Here is a 16,862-nt window from a genome sequence, read left to right as displayed (position 1 = left end):
TTTCATTGAGCAGCTTCCCGGCACCACAGGACCCTTTGATTTAGCCACCAACTCTGAGCTGGAATTGGAGACTTTGGACAGCTCCAAAATTCCTACCTGCCTGGTTATCCAGGAAATGTTTGAAAAATCCTTGTATAGCTTATAGGTAACCATAAAACTGTTAGACCCTCCCCAATCATTCAAGTTGGCAGTTACTGACTTTGCTGTGACTGTCCAGCTACACCTTGAACCCCAACTCCTCTGTGGCTGACCTGACCTAAACACCTGATTGAACCCCAATACCTTGTCTCATTCTGTGTTACAACTCCAAGACCCAACCTGATTCCGTTCCCAACTCAATTGCCCCAAACCACCTGATCCTGCCTAATTGCCACCACACCAAACTCCCCCACCATCTACCAACTTACCATCTTAATAATCTGCATCCCTACCAACTTAGCTAACTACTGTCTTGGCACCTTCCTTTCTTATTAACTTGCCATCATATCTACCTGACATTCTATCCTTTGCCCACTTAGCTCTACCTCATTACCCACTATATCCGAAAACAACTTACCTTATGCATTTACTTTCTCTTTGTAGTTTTTCAAAGATGCTTTGGCACGTTTCAACTTGAATAATACTTTGGCTAGTGCTATAGCAAGGGATGTGACATCCCTGCAAATTCTTGTGAAAGATCCTCCATTGGAAGATTGCTCAGAAGAGTGGGAACAACACAAATGTCTATTTTGTTTTGTCTGAAATAAAGACAGGAATTTCCTGGGCACTCTTGGAACTTTTAGAAGGGCAGCTGAGGTAAGTTATCGCCTGGGAAGAAAAATAACCAGTTTCGTGACAGTAGATCAAAACCTTCCTATGAAGGTCTCAGAACATTTCAGGTGGGTTAGCATTCATAAGAATGTCATGAATACTCAATAACACCTAAGTCCACTAGAGTTATGTTCACAGGTATAACCACTGATAAAAATGAGAAATGTGTGTTCACAAAGACAACTATATATCTATGAGGCAAGTTCCAGGCAAATTAAACTTCTTCCTCTAAGTTCTGGTGCCATTACTTGACTCAATCATAACCAACCCATTTCTTTGCACAACATCTACAGTGTTTGGGGTGAATCCTTTCTATATTGATGAGCGCATCAGAAGTCTTAGACTTATGTGGTCTTTCTTGCTGTGGTGAAGTGCTGACAGTGTAAGGGGTGAATGCTGACCGGTTCCAGGAAGTTGGCCAAATGATATAGCCATATGTGCTGACACCAGAAAACCTGATTTGGATAAGCAAGCAGATTCGATTGAAAAGGGGCTGGGAAGGAAAAGGGGCTGTACTGGAATGCTTCACAGAAATGTGGGCTGCATTGGATGGAATAGCAGGGAATGGAACTTAAAAAGGAGTGGTTACCAGGACATTGGCAGCACCCTTGAGAATGAAGGATATCAAAATGGAATGCAGAGGGGCAAATCACAGTGATTGGGGCATTGGGAAAAGGAAGATTGGCTGCTGTATAATAAGGGTGGGAACGCACAATGGGGTAGTTAGGTGCGCTTGGAAGGGGGAATGAATACGTGAACTGAATAAGGTGGATTTGTGTAAAGTTGAGGTTGTTGGGCGGGGGGGTGGTCTCTTGTTGTGTACTGGTAATATCACAGTCTCTAAGCCAGGAGGCTTGGGTTCAAGTTCCATCGGCTCCAGAGGTGTGTAATAACATCTCTGAACAGGTTGAATAGAAATTGTCTAAAGTTGAGGTCAGGCCAATGGAGTAACAGTGATGTATTGGTTACATCATTGGATTTGTTGTCTAGTGATCTAAAGTTGAGGTTGGAGGGCTCTTGTGGTACAGTGGTAGTGTTCCTACCTCTGGGCTCGAAATTGCAGATTCAAGTCTTCTCTGTCTTAGGCATGTTGCAACAGATCTGAACAGGTTGATATAAAATGTCTAAATCTAAGGTCAGGCATAGAGATCTAGATAGGAGCTGGATTAGGGTGAAGAACAGGAATATCAATGGTGATATTGATGACCAATAGACACAAGGAGGAGACCACCAGGGGAAATGTGAAGGCCACCTACATTTATGTGGGGAAACATGTACTCCAGGGCAGGGAGGTATGAGACCAAACAAAAACTTATAATCACTATCTTTTTCAAAATTTGTCCTCAAAATCAGGCTCCTCACGGAAAGCACAGTGCATATAGGAGGGATTTCAAATCTATTTGTACACATTCCTGCACAGCACAGATACACTCAACTATCAAAACAGAACTTGAGAAAAATATTGTGTAAGGACACATCTAAAGGTTTAAAACCAGCTAAATTCCCTAACAAAATGCAATTTTACTCCATTAAAGTCAGCTCATTTGTGACCACAGGCAATCATCTTTTTAGGCATGCATCCATTAAATAGGGAGTTGTCACAACACTTACATTCTGCATAACTCCCTAATTCCATGAATGTTCATCAACTCATGTCATCTTCATAGGCTTATTGATGACAAAGGATATACTTAGAAGGCATGGTATCAAACCTAATATGCAATTTCAAATCTGATGGTGAGCAGCATTGGGATGCTAACCGTGCATCCACCAGGATCATCATTAAACAGATGATTAGTCTTCTGTATATAAGTTACTCTTGCTTGAACTGCTCAGGAGGACCACTCTAGTACTCACTGGACAGGGTATCCTGCGTGGTGACCTGTACAACCAAGCTTATCTATAGTGTGAGATGGTAAGATTAAGCCTCCACCTGTTTACACAGATGAGGAAGAAGAGGAATGTGACAGTGACGAAGATGGTGAGGGATCCAACAGTCACGGTGATTTTTTTCATTCATTTGTGGGATGTGGACGTCACTGGGGGGCCAGCATTTATTGCTTGTCCCTGGTTGGCTTTGAGAAAGTAGTAGTGAGTTGCCTTCTTGAACTGCTGCACTCCAGTTGCTGTGGGTTGACCCACAATGCCAATAGGGAGGGAATTCTAGGATTGTAACCTAGTGACAGTGAAGGAACAGCAATATATTTCCTAGTCAGGATGGTGGGTGGCTTGGAAGGGAGCTTGAAGGTGGCGATGTTCCCATATATCTGCTGCCCTTGTCCTTTTAGATAGAAGTGGTCATGTGTTTCGAAGGTGCTGTCTGAAAGTCTTGTTAATTTTTTATAGTGCATTTTGGAGATAATACACTCTGCTGCTATTGAGGATTGGTGGTGGAGGAAATTGATGCTTGTGGATGCAGTCCCAATCTAGCAGGCTGCTTTGTTCTGGATGGTGTCAAGCTTCTTGAGTGTTGTTGGGGCTGTACCCATCAGGCAAGTGGGGACTATTCTGTCACACTCCTGATTTCTGCCTTGTAAATGGTGGAAAGGCTTTGAGGAGTCAGGTGGTGAGTTACTCACCATAATATTCCTAGCCCTTGACCTGCTGATGTAGCCACGGCGTTTATGTGGTAAGTCTAGGGGAGCTTCTGGTCAATGATAACCCTCAGAATATTGATAGTAGGGGATTTTATGATGGTAACACTGTTGAATGCCAAGGGGTAGTGGTTAGATTATCTCTTATTTGAAATGCTGAGGAAGCCAGGGCCGTACTGACACGAGGCAGGCAGATTCATAAAAACTGTGGGAGTCTAGATTTGTGGGTGAATGACTTTGTGTTAACACATGGTGACTATAAGCCAATAAATATGAACGAGTTCTGGTACAGAAACATTCCTTCCTTCAATGGAATGCTTGGCTTACAAATTTGTAACACTAATCCACTTTGTTTGGCATGAATTGTAAGTTCCCTTTGAGCTTTGTTCCCTTCACCACAATGGCTTCCTGTTCAGCTTTCCAGCCAGAGCATCAGTATGAAGTTATGTCGGATTATACATGGGGTGCACTTATATGACTCAAACTATTATTTGCAAAGGGTGTTCATCTCTCACTGAGATGTCAAGATAAACTGTGCTGATTGACTCCCAAATCTCAACCATTTAGCTCAAATTTCCCTTTTCTAGATGTCATGTTCCTCCCAGAGGACAATAATGAATGAGTGCTCAGCACCTATTGCACTGCTGCACATGTAAGTGCCCATGGTGATCATTATCCCTTAAAGTAGTCAGCAAGGATAACTTTAATAGTCAGAAACCTAAACAGATTGAAAGAGACCATAAGACTAATGTACAAATGCTATATTTGCATCATATACAACACACATGCACTCAAATCATTCTTTACTTACTACTGTACTATGGTGTGACCTTGGCAATAAGGAAGCCTGATGCTTCACCACCTTGCTACAGGTGATTTTAGTGGTCATCTTCTGATGGTTTGGTGCTTGTGGACTCTGGCATACTGAGGTAGAAATGTAACCTCCTCAGCCTGATCTGATGGAGATGTTTGGGTTCCTGGCAGAGGGGATGTGACACAGCAGAGCTCCTCTGAGTGTCCTGAGATGACAGTCACTGGTTACTTGGCTGTGGGTCCTCCTCCCTGTTGGTGCACAATAGCACCTCCCTCATCCCTGCAGGAGACAGGGCACCTGAAAGTAGATTAAGGTTCTTTAGCCTCCTCTTATTGAGCCAGTGAATGAATGGTGGAATGGAGTGAAGGTCTGAGCACAGAACTGGCAGTACTGATTGTTCTGCTGGACTTGGATCTCCACTGCAGCTACCTCTCGGTCACAAAAATAGCCAACCGCTCACATGCTGGAGGCAAGACATCAGATAGAACTTGGGCAGATGCCTCTGTCTTTAGCTCCAAACCGTACATGATCTCCAACACCTTTGGCAGAAACTTCCCTTTTTATCTGTGCATCTCTGTCAGAGACTCACAACAGTTTCAGTGATGGGCCTTAGGGCCGGGGCATTTTGTCATGGTATGGGAATTGGATTCAGAGGCTTTCTTAATGTTGCAAAGTCCAACAGTGTGGCAATCAGAAGTGCACACGGCACTCCAGCTGTAGCCTAACCAAAATTTTGCACAGACCCAACACAGCCTTACTGCTTTTATCATCTATGCCATGGCTGATAAAGGCATGAATCCTGTGTGTCTTCTTAACCACTCTATTAACCTGTCCTGCCACTTTCTGAGCTTTGTGGAAAAGCACCCAAAGATCCTCTGAGTTTGCTGGTGCCCTGCCATTCATTGAGTCTTGACTTGTTTTATTACTGCTTCCAAAGCACATCACCTCACACTTTTCAGGGCTCAATTCCATCTATGACAGATCTGCCCATCTGCTCAATCCATACCTTCTTGTAACCCAAGATCTTCTCCCTTGCTGTCAATCAGCCTGCTAATTTTCATGTCATCCGTAAACTTATCAATCTCCCCAAAATATCCCGCACCCATTCCCGCAACGTCATCATATCGTTTATATAACTGACAAACAATAAGAGACCCAGCACTGATCGCTGTGGAATGCCACTGCACAACAGCTTCCAGCTTCTAGTCACACAAACAGCCTTCTACCACTACCCTCTGATCCAAAATTGGCTTAGTGGTATGAGACAATCTTTGCCAAGTTACCATAGATCCCATGTGCTCCTACCTTCTCCATCAGACTGCCATGTGGGACCTTGTCAAAGGCTTTGCTGAAATCCTTAAAAACAACATCCACTGCACTATCCTCATCTGCACAGCTAATAACCTTCTCAAAAATTTCAAAGAAATTCCTTCTGACAATGCTATGCTAACTGTCCTCAGTCAAACCTTGCCTTTCCTAGTGGTTATTAATTCTTTCCTTCAGAATTTTATCCAGTAGTTTCCCTACCACTGATCTGAGACTCACTGGTCTGTAATTCTCTGAGTTATCCCTACGATCTTCCTTGAAAAATGGGAGCGACATTAGCTGTCTTTCTCGCACCTCCCCTGTGGCAAAGAGGAATTAAAGTTTCTGTCAGAGCCCCTGTAATTTTCTACTTCACCTCCAACTGCAGCCTAGGATACTACATGTCCAGATTTGGGGATCTGTCAATATTTAAGCCTGGAAAAACTTCCAGTACCTCATCACCTCCCATGTCAATCTGCTCAAGAAATTCATTGACCCTCTCCCCAAATTCTGAACACAAATTCACTCCCTGATTGAAGACAGAAGTACCTGTTTAATATCCTACCAATGTCCTCCAGGCCTATGCACAGATTGTCCCTTTTATCCCTAATAGGCCTCTTTATTTCTTTGGTTATCCTCCCCCCCTTAATATACTTACAGGTTATCTGGGGATTTCTCTAATTTTACACACTCATGTTTCTTTTGCTTCCTCTCTGCTCTCCTAGTTTTTCTCTTAAGTGCCTTCTGCACTTTCTTTACTTCACTATGGCCTCTGTTGATTCATTCTTTTTCCACCTGCTAAAAGCCTCTCTTTTCCTTGGTATCCAATCATAAATATTCCAGCAACTCCAGGCCACATGTCACCCTAAAGGGACAAAGCACAGTAGAAGGCATTTTGATTTAAGCCACTTTTTTGCTCTGTCCTGCTTGCCTGCGATAATCAGGTTTGTTGACGTCAGCTAGTTTGGGAGGCAAGTTGGCCTGGTCACCTCCGCCCATACCACTAAACAGTTCACAACTAGAAGCCAAGCCACAGGAGATTGAAACTGCTTATGAGCTGATCAATATGGAACGGCTTTACCCTGAATGCTGGAATCATTTGCACAAAGAAATGCTTTGGTTATGAAAGAGCCAAAGTAACTAAACAAGTTGGTATTCGTTCAAGCTTGGAGGAAGACACCTACCCTGCCAGATGCATGCTACACAGTTAGAGTCAAAGTCAAAAATCACACAACACTAGGTTATAGTCCGACAGGTTTATTTGAAAACGCAAGCTTTTGGAGCTTATCTCCTTTCTCCAGTGTAGTGAGAGACACAGTATAAGACACAGAATTTATAAGCAGAGAGGTAACAACCCTAAAATTGGCTGCCTCTTGTTGAATCTTTAATCAGTCAGGAAGGAGACTAACCTGGTGATTTTTGACCTTAATCACCCCAATCCAACACTGACATCTGAATATCATAGATAGAGTCAGGTTTGTGAATAGGTATTTTCTTTTTTTTTTGGCTAACATGATTGAGCTAGTGATGCTGATGAATGCATATCAGGGTTCAAACAGTGAAGGTCATGAAACCTAACTCACCTGAAAGTTTTGGGGAAATCAGTAGCAAAACTTTAACATATCGTCGAGAAACTGGATTTTTTTCCTTCAACCCAATTAAGTTGCCTCACCCAATGAAAAGCTCCAGGCAGATCCATAAAATGTTGCTCTTCGGCTGAAAAAAACACAAATTCCCAATCTCCAGGGTTTCCAATCCTGAACGGAAGATCTGGACCAATATCTTTTTTGAACAACTGAATAAGAAATGTTGGCTAAGTTGCCATAGTTTCCTTGAATAGCAGCAGGATAATTTGTTAATGTCATGATCCCACACATTCAGTCCTTTCACTGAAGCATTGCCTAGATACAGCATCACATAAAATTCAAGTAGGCTGTATGGGCAATGTTCACTTTTTCTTTTCAATGCAAATTCAAACTTAATTACAAGAACAAATCTTACGGGAATATTTTTACATTTGCAGAATTTGAAAGACATTGGCTTGAATCTTCCAGTTAGTAGCAATGCTGCATGCATTGCAACCTTCAGATATTGCTGATTAGGGAAATATCTGGGATAGCATCTTTCTGGAAACTCATACAGAGTGGAGAAAGAGCAAGGTTAGTGTTTCTGGCCTAGCGACCCTTCTGTTTTTGTTTCAGATTTCAAGCATCCACAGTCCTTAGACTTTCAGAGTGGACTAGAGAGAGGGGGAAGATAGGGTGTATCCTCTTTTCACAGCACTAGCTACCATATTCAGGTAAAATTAAGAGTGGAGCCTTTAACTGTGGATCAGCTCATGCATGACTTAATATATGAGTTAATGAGGGATGTAAGTGGAAGAATGGATTGGTGGTTGAGATGGGGACAGAGGAGAAGTGGATATGTGGTTAGGTTGGTAAGGAGGTAGGTAGCTGAGTTGGAGGTAGGGGAATGAATGATTGGGTGAGGAGGATTTGAGGCTGGCAACTGGGTGAGGGGAGGGGGATAGCCTGGTTGGCAGGGTAGTTTGGCTCGGGGTGTAGTTGCACAGTTGGAGGATGGTCCTGTTGTGTCAGGGTTAGTCAGGTTTTAAGGGTTAATTTTACTGAGAGATGGTGGCATAACATGAATTTCTTTAAAGTCTGGTATGAAAATAATGGTATTTCGGGATTAAAAATATAAAATGAATTGACAAATAGTCAATATATAATAGAAATCTGAAAACTCCTGCTGGTGATTCCACATCTGCACTTCCATTGATCCTATTTTAAATGTTACAGTATATATGGAGTCATTATAAAACAAGCAAAAACAAAGAAAATTATGTGCACATTTTCGTGCTTCATTGTAACAATCAATTAAATTGGAGACTTCAAAGTACAGCGAATGCATGACAAATTCACAGAATCACAACAGAAATGTTAAAGTGCAGAAGGATGCCATTCAGCCCAATCAGCTAATGTCAGTTGTGGCTGTCGTGTGCCCCAACGTCTCTCTGATTAGTTGGTGTAGTCATTCGACAAGCTTGGCCAGTTTGGAGTTTCATAGAGGTTTTCTGTCCATGAGTCCTTGCACAGTTTCTTGTCCTATCATCCCAAAGTCACCCCTTTAACTATGCATCTGGTCCCTATAACAACCCTCCTGTAGTCATTTTTTTACCATTTCTGGGACATTTCAGGATCTCTGGCACTGTCATTGTCTTAGAAGTCCACCTGTACAGTCCACAAGTTTTAGCAGCCCTGTGTTGCCCTTCACTGTGCACACAGTGAACTACCAACCAATGCTTCTTATGGCACATCCGATACTTCATTGCACATGCAAGTACGCACTTGTACAAGTATTGCTGTTTACGCACCAAGTCACACAACTTATCCATCTTCAGCTATGTTCCATCTTACAAACCTCTCTAAGACAGTACTATTATTCCCCAATATCCAATATAATGCAGCATCTTACTGATTTCCAACATGGGTCCATCACAAACAGGAGAAAATTCAAACACTTCAATGCATTCACTTTTATTTGGTAATAGCAAATGTGAGCCAAAAATAAAAATTGATGCTGTATTTGCTTCTCAGAAGAAACAAACTGCTTGTATTTTGAGCAACAATAAGTTTACAGACTATGAGTGATCATTACAACCAGCTCTCATGTACTGGAATCCGAATTCACCAAGTCCTGTCTAGTCACCAAAGCTGTTGTGCTCTGTAATATAGAGTGTATTTTCCTCATGTTTAATGTCATCATCTTCCTCTTCAGAAGAATGCTCTCCCACTCCTAACTCTTCAGCCTCAATCACTAACAATTTGTGAAGAGAAATGGTAGATGGAACTAATCTGCACAATTGCAAAGTGATGCATTTTGGGAGATCTAATACAGGACAGAAGTATATACCAAGTGGAGGAAACCCTAGTAGCATCAACATTCAGAGGGATGTAGGTGTACAGATCTACAGTTCCCTGAAACTGGCAACGTAAGTGGGTAAGGTGGTCTAAAAGGCATGTGGCATGCTTGCCTTCATCAGTTGGACCACAGAGTATATAAATTGGCAGTCATGTTGCAGCTGTATAGAACTTGAGTTAGGTCACATTTGAAATATTGTGTATAGTTCTGGTTGCCATGCTAGAGAAAGATTTGCAGGCATTGGTGAAAGTTTACCAGATGTTGCCTGGTTTGGAGGGTATTAGCTATGAGGTGAGATTGGACAAACTTGCTTAAGTTTAGAGGAGGTGTGAGAGGCAGGTCTTTTTCACAGAGGTTGGTAAGTGTCTGGAATAGGCTGCCATAGGAGACAGATAGAATAGCAACGTTTAATAGGCATCTTGACTGATATATGATTAGGTAAGATGGTGGCAGAGTAGGACGCTCCAGCTGGACCTCCGCTGCTCCATCAGTTCTGTTTTGCCTTTTCCTTTTTTTTCTCTCTTTTTCCTCCATCTCTGCTCCCTTCTCTCCATTGTCTCAGCTTTGGACACCCAGCCTTAGCCTCCAAAGCAGGGTCACCGATTGGCAGAGACGCCAGCGACCAGCAGCCTGTTGCAGAGCACAGCAGCAGTCAGCAGCCAGGCCATGTGTAAGCCTCCTTTACTGATCTGCTGCAGAGAGCCTTTGGAGAGATTCTGTGATGTTTGTCGTTTTAAACTTTGCTTCTTGTTTTTTCTGACTTATTGTTATACTGTGTATAGCTTCAGTGTAACTTCTTTTTTTTGATTCATTTCTCTTTTCTATTACTAAGGATTGTACCAAGATACCTTTGTACCTAGGATGGTGCTGTAAGTGGCAAATTATAAACTTTTAACTGTACTCATTTGAGCACATGTGACAATAAAGCTAATTCAATTTAATAGGCAGGGAATAGAGGGATACAGACTATATAGAGGAGGAAGATTTCTGTTTCAAAGAGACATTCTAAGAAACAAAGACATCACACAGTCTTGATGGACCAAAAAGGCTGTTCATGCACTGTACTGTTCTGTTCTATCATATCCCCTTTTTGCCTGCTCGCAATGAGCAGAGCACAGCATAGTAGGATTTTGCGTGCACTCTGTCTGCAAGGTCCCTAAGATGGAAGCAGTAGAACCATATCTTCAAGAAGCCTTTTGTCTGCTCTACCACGGCCCTGGTAGAAGAATGAGTTGCACTGTGACTAAACTGAACCACCGTCAGGAGTTTCTGTTACACAGTCATCAGCCTTGGTGAAAGAGGGAACACTTGCCCCTTGTAATCATCCTAGTGCACCCCAGTCCAACAACGATACCTCCATGTCACCCTAGTAAGGCATCAGGCCCTTGGAAAGAATCAGGAACATGAGAGTTCTTAAGGATACCAGCTAGATCCATCAGTTATGCTTGCAATTAAACTCTAGGGACTATAAGAAATGCACTGTCCCATTCCTATCCATTCCACTTCTAGTGAAAATATTTACTTGAAAAATATTTCCAAGAATTTTCATTTTTAAGCCCAGCGTTGACTGCAAGTTATATTAAACTAGATTCATGACAAACTGATGCATATCAACAGCAAACTATGATATAATCGATTAAGATTGTAATTTCTAAACTAGCAAATTACTTACAAGTCTAGAAATAAAATTTCTTACATGTTACGTTTTGCATTTCTATTTTAGCTTGAAATCCATAAAGAGTAAATTTACGCATGTTTCAGTTAACATGCTCATATTTAATGCTCAAAAATACCTCATATTTAAAGTGTTTATTAAATTCAACAGATGTATTTCATGCATGTAGTCTCAAAACAATTTAATGGTAACTGATACATGAATTATTGCTTTAACTTCCCATAGAAACAGAAAATCTCTAAGTAAACAGCATCAAAAGCAAAACAAATTAAGGGATAGAAATTACTCACAGTGATATTGCAGGTAACTGATAAACCCGTTCATGTAATTCTATGTCAACCTTATGTAACACATTTTTAAATGCCAATTAATTCTTTTAATAGCTACTACCTTGTTCTGTAATAAAAGACTTGTCAGCAGCAAGAGAACTAATGTAATGGAATTTTGTCTATTCTTAAGTTATTCCCTGCTTTGGTTCAAAAATACAATTACAAGCCTGCAGGGGAAAATTATCACACCCATAAAACACATACAAAATGATCTTAACATATGCATAGTTCCTAATATTAATTGTGAATCATTATGAAGAATCAATTCTTCATTTATAGTATTCATTCATCAAGCAATTCTTCATTGATAATAACATGGTCCTTACAACTCTTATAGAGGTGCTATTTTGACAACAACCATACCTCACTTGGGTGCCACAGCATTAATTAACCTTACATTTCTTAACTTTACATTGGCCTTAATCTTCATTCATCATTTTAAAAAGATCTTGAGGAACTTATAATTTTTTTAATGTATTGGTACTTTTATTGCAACAAATTAAAATGGATGGATTGATAACAGAACCTCCTACAGCTGAAAAATGACTACATTTAAAATATGTAATTTTGTCATGTCTTTATATAATCAAGGCGTTACCAATTACAAACTTGTTATTGCAACCCTCTGACTTACTTTGTCTTTTTCTTACTTATACTCAGCACTGTTAAATTAAAGATTGTGAACTAGAATTGCTTGGCTTTTGCTTTAGCTAATGTGCCTCTTTGTACATGGATAGCAGTCTGGTAAAAACATGGACAGGTTTAACACAGTTTTACACCAAACAAAAGCTTTGCAGATTTTTTTAATGCATTGGTCAACCATACAATATTCCAAGAAACAATTTTTTTTGCGTGGATTGTAGTACTGGTTTATGCTTCTGTACAGCACAGATTAACAACACATTATTCTCCTCCCTGGATAATTAAAACACCATGGGCTTTTGCTTTAGCTAATGTGCCTCTTTGTACATGGATAGCAGTCTGGTAAAAACATGGACAGATTTAACATAGTTTTACACCAAACAAAAGCTTTGCAGATTTTTTTAATGCATTGGTCAACCATACAATATTCCAAGAAACAATATTTTTTTGCGTGGATTGTAGTACTGGTTTATGCTTCTGTACAGCACAGATTAACAACACGTTATTCTCCTCCCTGGATAATTAAAACACCATGGGCTTCCTGCATCTGTCTTACAAGTGAAGATCTATCCATTCTCTAGTATTTTATAGAACGCTAAGAAAAGCAACAGTTGCTACAGAATTTACTTACCAAACTTCATGGGAAACTGAAGCAGACTCAAGGTTTTCAATCTTGTCAAATCCATACCAAACTTTCATCAACAAAGAAAGCAAAACATTGAGACTAAAAAAAAGAAATATAGTGGTCAGTAAGGTGAAAAGTTACAGCTTATTGAGAGTTTCTGTGACACTCTGCTCAGCCCAGCCCCCATGCAGAGTTAAATCAATAGTTGCAGTGACCATCACATACCTTCTTGGCCTCTTAGTGACTGGATTTCACACAAACGGCTGAGTCGCAAATAAATATTGCTCCTGCATATTTACTTAAGGTAATAAAAATAGCATTACATTATATTAGAAAGAAAATAAGAATCCATGCATTGCAAGCACAAAAGGGCAAGATTTTAGAGAAACAAATCAAAACATTCGCAGCTTGTTCTGTCTCCCAACTGATCTTATCTTTAAGGTACAGGGCAATCATTCGCAAGGGAGATGGTATTCATTTACTCTGAAGACAATGAATAGACTGTGTCTGCATTTGTTTGTTGAGTACAAGTCTTTGAAACAATCAGTGGTGAACCCAAAGTTGATAAAGATACACCATTAATTTTAAATATAACTAATTGGTAAGTTAGGGAACAGTTGAATAAATAATCTACTATATTTAAATACAACAGAACTCATTGAGTGCATTTCAAAAACAAGAATAAATGTTGGAAATTTGTGGTACAAAACCAGTAGAAATCCCACATATATAAAACCTTTGACAAGGTTCCACATGGTAGACTAATTAGTAAAGTTAGATCACATGGGATTCAGGATGAACGTGCCAGTTTGGTACAAAATTGGCTCAACAGAAAGAGACAAAGGGTGGTGGTGGAGGGTTGTTTTGTGGACTGGAGGCTGTGACCAGTGGTGTTCCACAGGGAATGGTACCATGTACACTTTTGTTTGTCATTTATATAAATGATTTGGATGAGAATATAGGAGGCATGGTTAGTAAGTTTGCAGATGGCACCAAAAGTGGTGGCATTGTGGATAGTGTGAAGAAGGTTATCTAAGACGACAAAGAAATCTTGATCAGTTGGGTCAATGGGCTGAGCAATGGCAGTTGGAGTTTAATTTGGATAAATGTGAGGTATTACATTTTGGTAAAACAAATGAGGGAAGGACTAATACAATTAATAGTAGAGTGCTGGGCAGTGTTGTGGAACAGAGAGACCTAGGGTTTCAGGTACATAATTAAATTTGCGTCACAGGTAGACAGAGTGGTTAAGAAGGTATTTAGGAAACTTGCCTTCATTGCTCAGACCGTTGAATATAGGAGTTGAGACATCATATTGAGGTTGTACTGAACATCAGAGTTGAACATATGAACAACGGGGAATTCCAAACCTCAATATACAGAAAAGCAACCCGCACTGACCAAATCGTCAACTTCCACAGTAACCATCCCAATGTCCACAAACAAAGCTGTATTAGGACACTTTTTAAATGGGCCAACACTCACTGCAACATGCCCAAACTATGCAATAAAGGGGAAGAGCACCTATACAAAATCTTTGCTATGAACGGATATCCCTACAACTTCATCTGCAGGTGCCTACTAAACAGTTAGCAACAAGAGGAAATAGTACGCCCTAACACACTTGGCACACTGGCCTACATCAAGAACACATCGGAACTGACAACTAGACTCCTACAACCACTAGGAATCATGGTAGTACACAAGCTCACATACTTTGAAATGTTTGAGGTACAGATATATGAATATATGCATCCAAAATGTATTTATGATATGTTCTCAGATTATCACTTTTAATACCTTGTCTACTTTGAACCTCTGTCAGTACATAGCATTGGGTAAGATAAGTCTGAGGCAGTTTGCTGCCACTAGTTCTTCTTTATCTTTCTTTACTTTGGGCCTCCAAAATAATTAGTAGTAGAGGATACACCACTACACAATATTGACAGAAGACGTATTGTTCTGAGAAAGTTTATTGCAGGATTGCAATAGGTACAGCTACATTTAGTCAGAAATAATTACTTGGACCTTAGAGAGTTGGTACAGATGTATCAGCCCCTTCCAAAAGTTGGAGACAGAACTGCTTGGCTCCCCGTACAAACTGCGTATGGCATTAATAGAATGAGTGGAGTCAAGGTAACTAAGCATTAACCTTGTCAGAATCATTAACTGGCACAAAATCTCACCCCAGCTTTTTGCCCATTGTTAATCTTTTATACGAGCATCAATACAACTGTCCCATTTACCACGATTTCATCTTGCCCAAGGTCTCTGATTTTACAAATGTAGATGGTCTGGACAGTTGATATCTTGGTCAGAGCATACTCTACCTTTGGACTTGAAAGAATGGTTGCTCTGTTGCTTCAGGACTGGTTAAGATTTATGGGTCATTTCTCTGCTGAAAGATCTTTTTACTCTCAGATATTCTTCAAAGAAGACTCCATTCTTTATCAAATGGTCTGTTACCTTACCTTCATCTCTTGAAATTTCTTGGTGGAGAAATTCTTCTAGCTCAGATAGTCACCCCATAAGATGGGAAGATGCAAAATAGAAACAGGAGTAGGCCTTCAGGCCTTCTCTGCAAATCTGTAGGTCAAGCTGACCATCTGACTCAGTACCTCTCTGCTTTTGCCACATCTCCTTTGATGCCTTCAGCCCAAAGAACTATACCTATCTACCCTTGAAATCATTTAATCCTCTGGTCAACTTTCATAACTGCTCATCGTGGAAGAGAGCTGCTATGTAGTATCTTAAATTTCTGATTCAGGCAAATTCTTAGTCTCCTTTTTGCAATTTCTCAAATACTTAGCCCAGGTAATTTCTTCCTCTTGACCATATCCTTGGTCTGAGGAAATTGCTCTGCTCCCATGAAGTCATATGCAGCTCATCTTCCTCAAGTTTTTGATCAGGCTGAACACCTTTAGTCATTATTTGTGATTGTTTAATTGGTGAAGTATACTTTTTCAGGCTCTCAATCATGTCACTAAAAGCTGGTTGTTCTGTATTATGTCTATCACTGTTCTATTGGCTGAATGGGCACAAATGGGTAGTGCTGCTAATTCTTGTTCTTGGTTTCTGGCAAACTTTAATGAGCCTTGACTTTTGATCTGTCAATAATGGTGGTCAACAATGATAAAAGGAATGGTTTTCAAATATAACAATCCTGTGAATCACAGTTATCAATGTGAGTTATGGACTCTCCCATCTCTTTTAAAATCTCTGGTCACCAAACAGCTGGCTGTATAGCCACAATACCTAAGTATACCTGTATATCCTTTCCAATGCACCTTCCTAAACGGAGGCTGAGATAACTAGTCTTCTGTCATACACAAGTAAGTCATCAATATGCTTAAAAATGCAATTGGTACTCAACGAATATGTTCTTGGCAGACTCCCTGGGCTTTTGGTCTGGTCGGCCTTCAACACCATAATGGTGAACGATAGCACAGTCTTGGTCATACTTTGGATTTTGATGAATTTGGTCAAGTCTCTTTTGGCTTGCTGGTCTTTGGTTCTTTTATGTCATCTAATACGAAATCTCGACAGAATCTCTTCTTTTTGAGTTCTTCCATGAATCGAGGAAGCCCAATAAAATCTAGTTGTCTCTTGATCAGTTGATCAACCATCGTTTGTTGTTGCCTCAGTGTTCCGAAAACTGTCTTTTCCTGGACCAGTGGTTTAGTGAATGTTGGTATCTAGACGAGTTGTTCTCTTAGAACTAATAGAATTTATTCTGAACTCTTACGGAAGTTGAGGTCTAAATATGCATGTGGCTTAAAAGTTAGAAGTGCTGATTGTCAGCAATGTACGCATTTTCAACTGTCTTAAGTTCTTTGAGTTGCAGTATAACTTCTCAGGGTTCCTATGCTCTTGATAGCTATTCCACCTACATTATATAGTATCACCTCCGAGGAGTTTAGTTCCTGCATCTTCAGCCATGACGGCAGATTTGAAATCAAATTGACCTCAATACCAATGTCAAAGTTAATGGTAATGGTACAGAAACAAATGAAGTTCCCCAGTGATATGAAAGCGGCCAACAGTTACCTGAAGGCAATATGAAGTAAAAGAAGAAAAAACAAACCAATTCAAAGAAAAATGAACAAAATTGAGGTAGACGTTATGACCTAAAGTAGTTAAATTC

General features: G+C 40.3%; 1 protein-coding gene across 1 annotated transcript in view; it reads right to left on the bottom strand.

The window, feature by feature from the left end:
* Positions 1-12,864, bottom strand: part of galnt3 (UDP-N-acetyl-alpha-D-galactosamine:polypeptide N-acetylgalactosaminyltransferase 3 (GalNAc-T3)) — an 81,432-nt gene extending 68,568 nt beyond the window's left edge. Inside the window, exon 1 of the mRNA XM_048535377.2 lies at positions 12,725-12,864. The gene's annotated coding sequence lies outside the window, so the exon portion shown is untranslated. The remainder of the gene's footprint in view (positions 1-12,724) is intronic.
* Between the last annotated feature and the right edge of the window lie 3,998 nt (positions 12,865-16,862).

The sequence above is a fragment of the Stegostoma tigrinum genome, chromosome 7 (genome assembly GCF_030684315.1).
Source record: "Stegostoma tigrinum isolate sSteTig4 chromosome 7, sSteTig4.hap1, whole genome shotgun sequence".
Taxonomy (NCBI): Eukaryota; Metazoa; Chordata; class Chondrichthyes; order Orectolobiformes; family Stegostomatidae; genus Stegostoma; species Stegostoma tigrinum.
The sequence above is the reverse complement of the archived record's forward strand: the minus strand, read 5'-3'. Positions and strand labels throughout refer to the sequence as shown.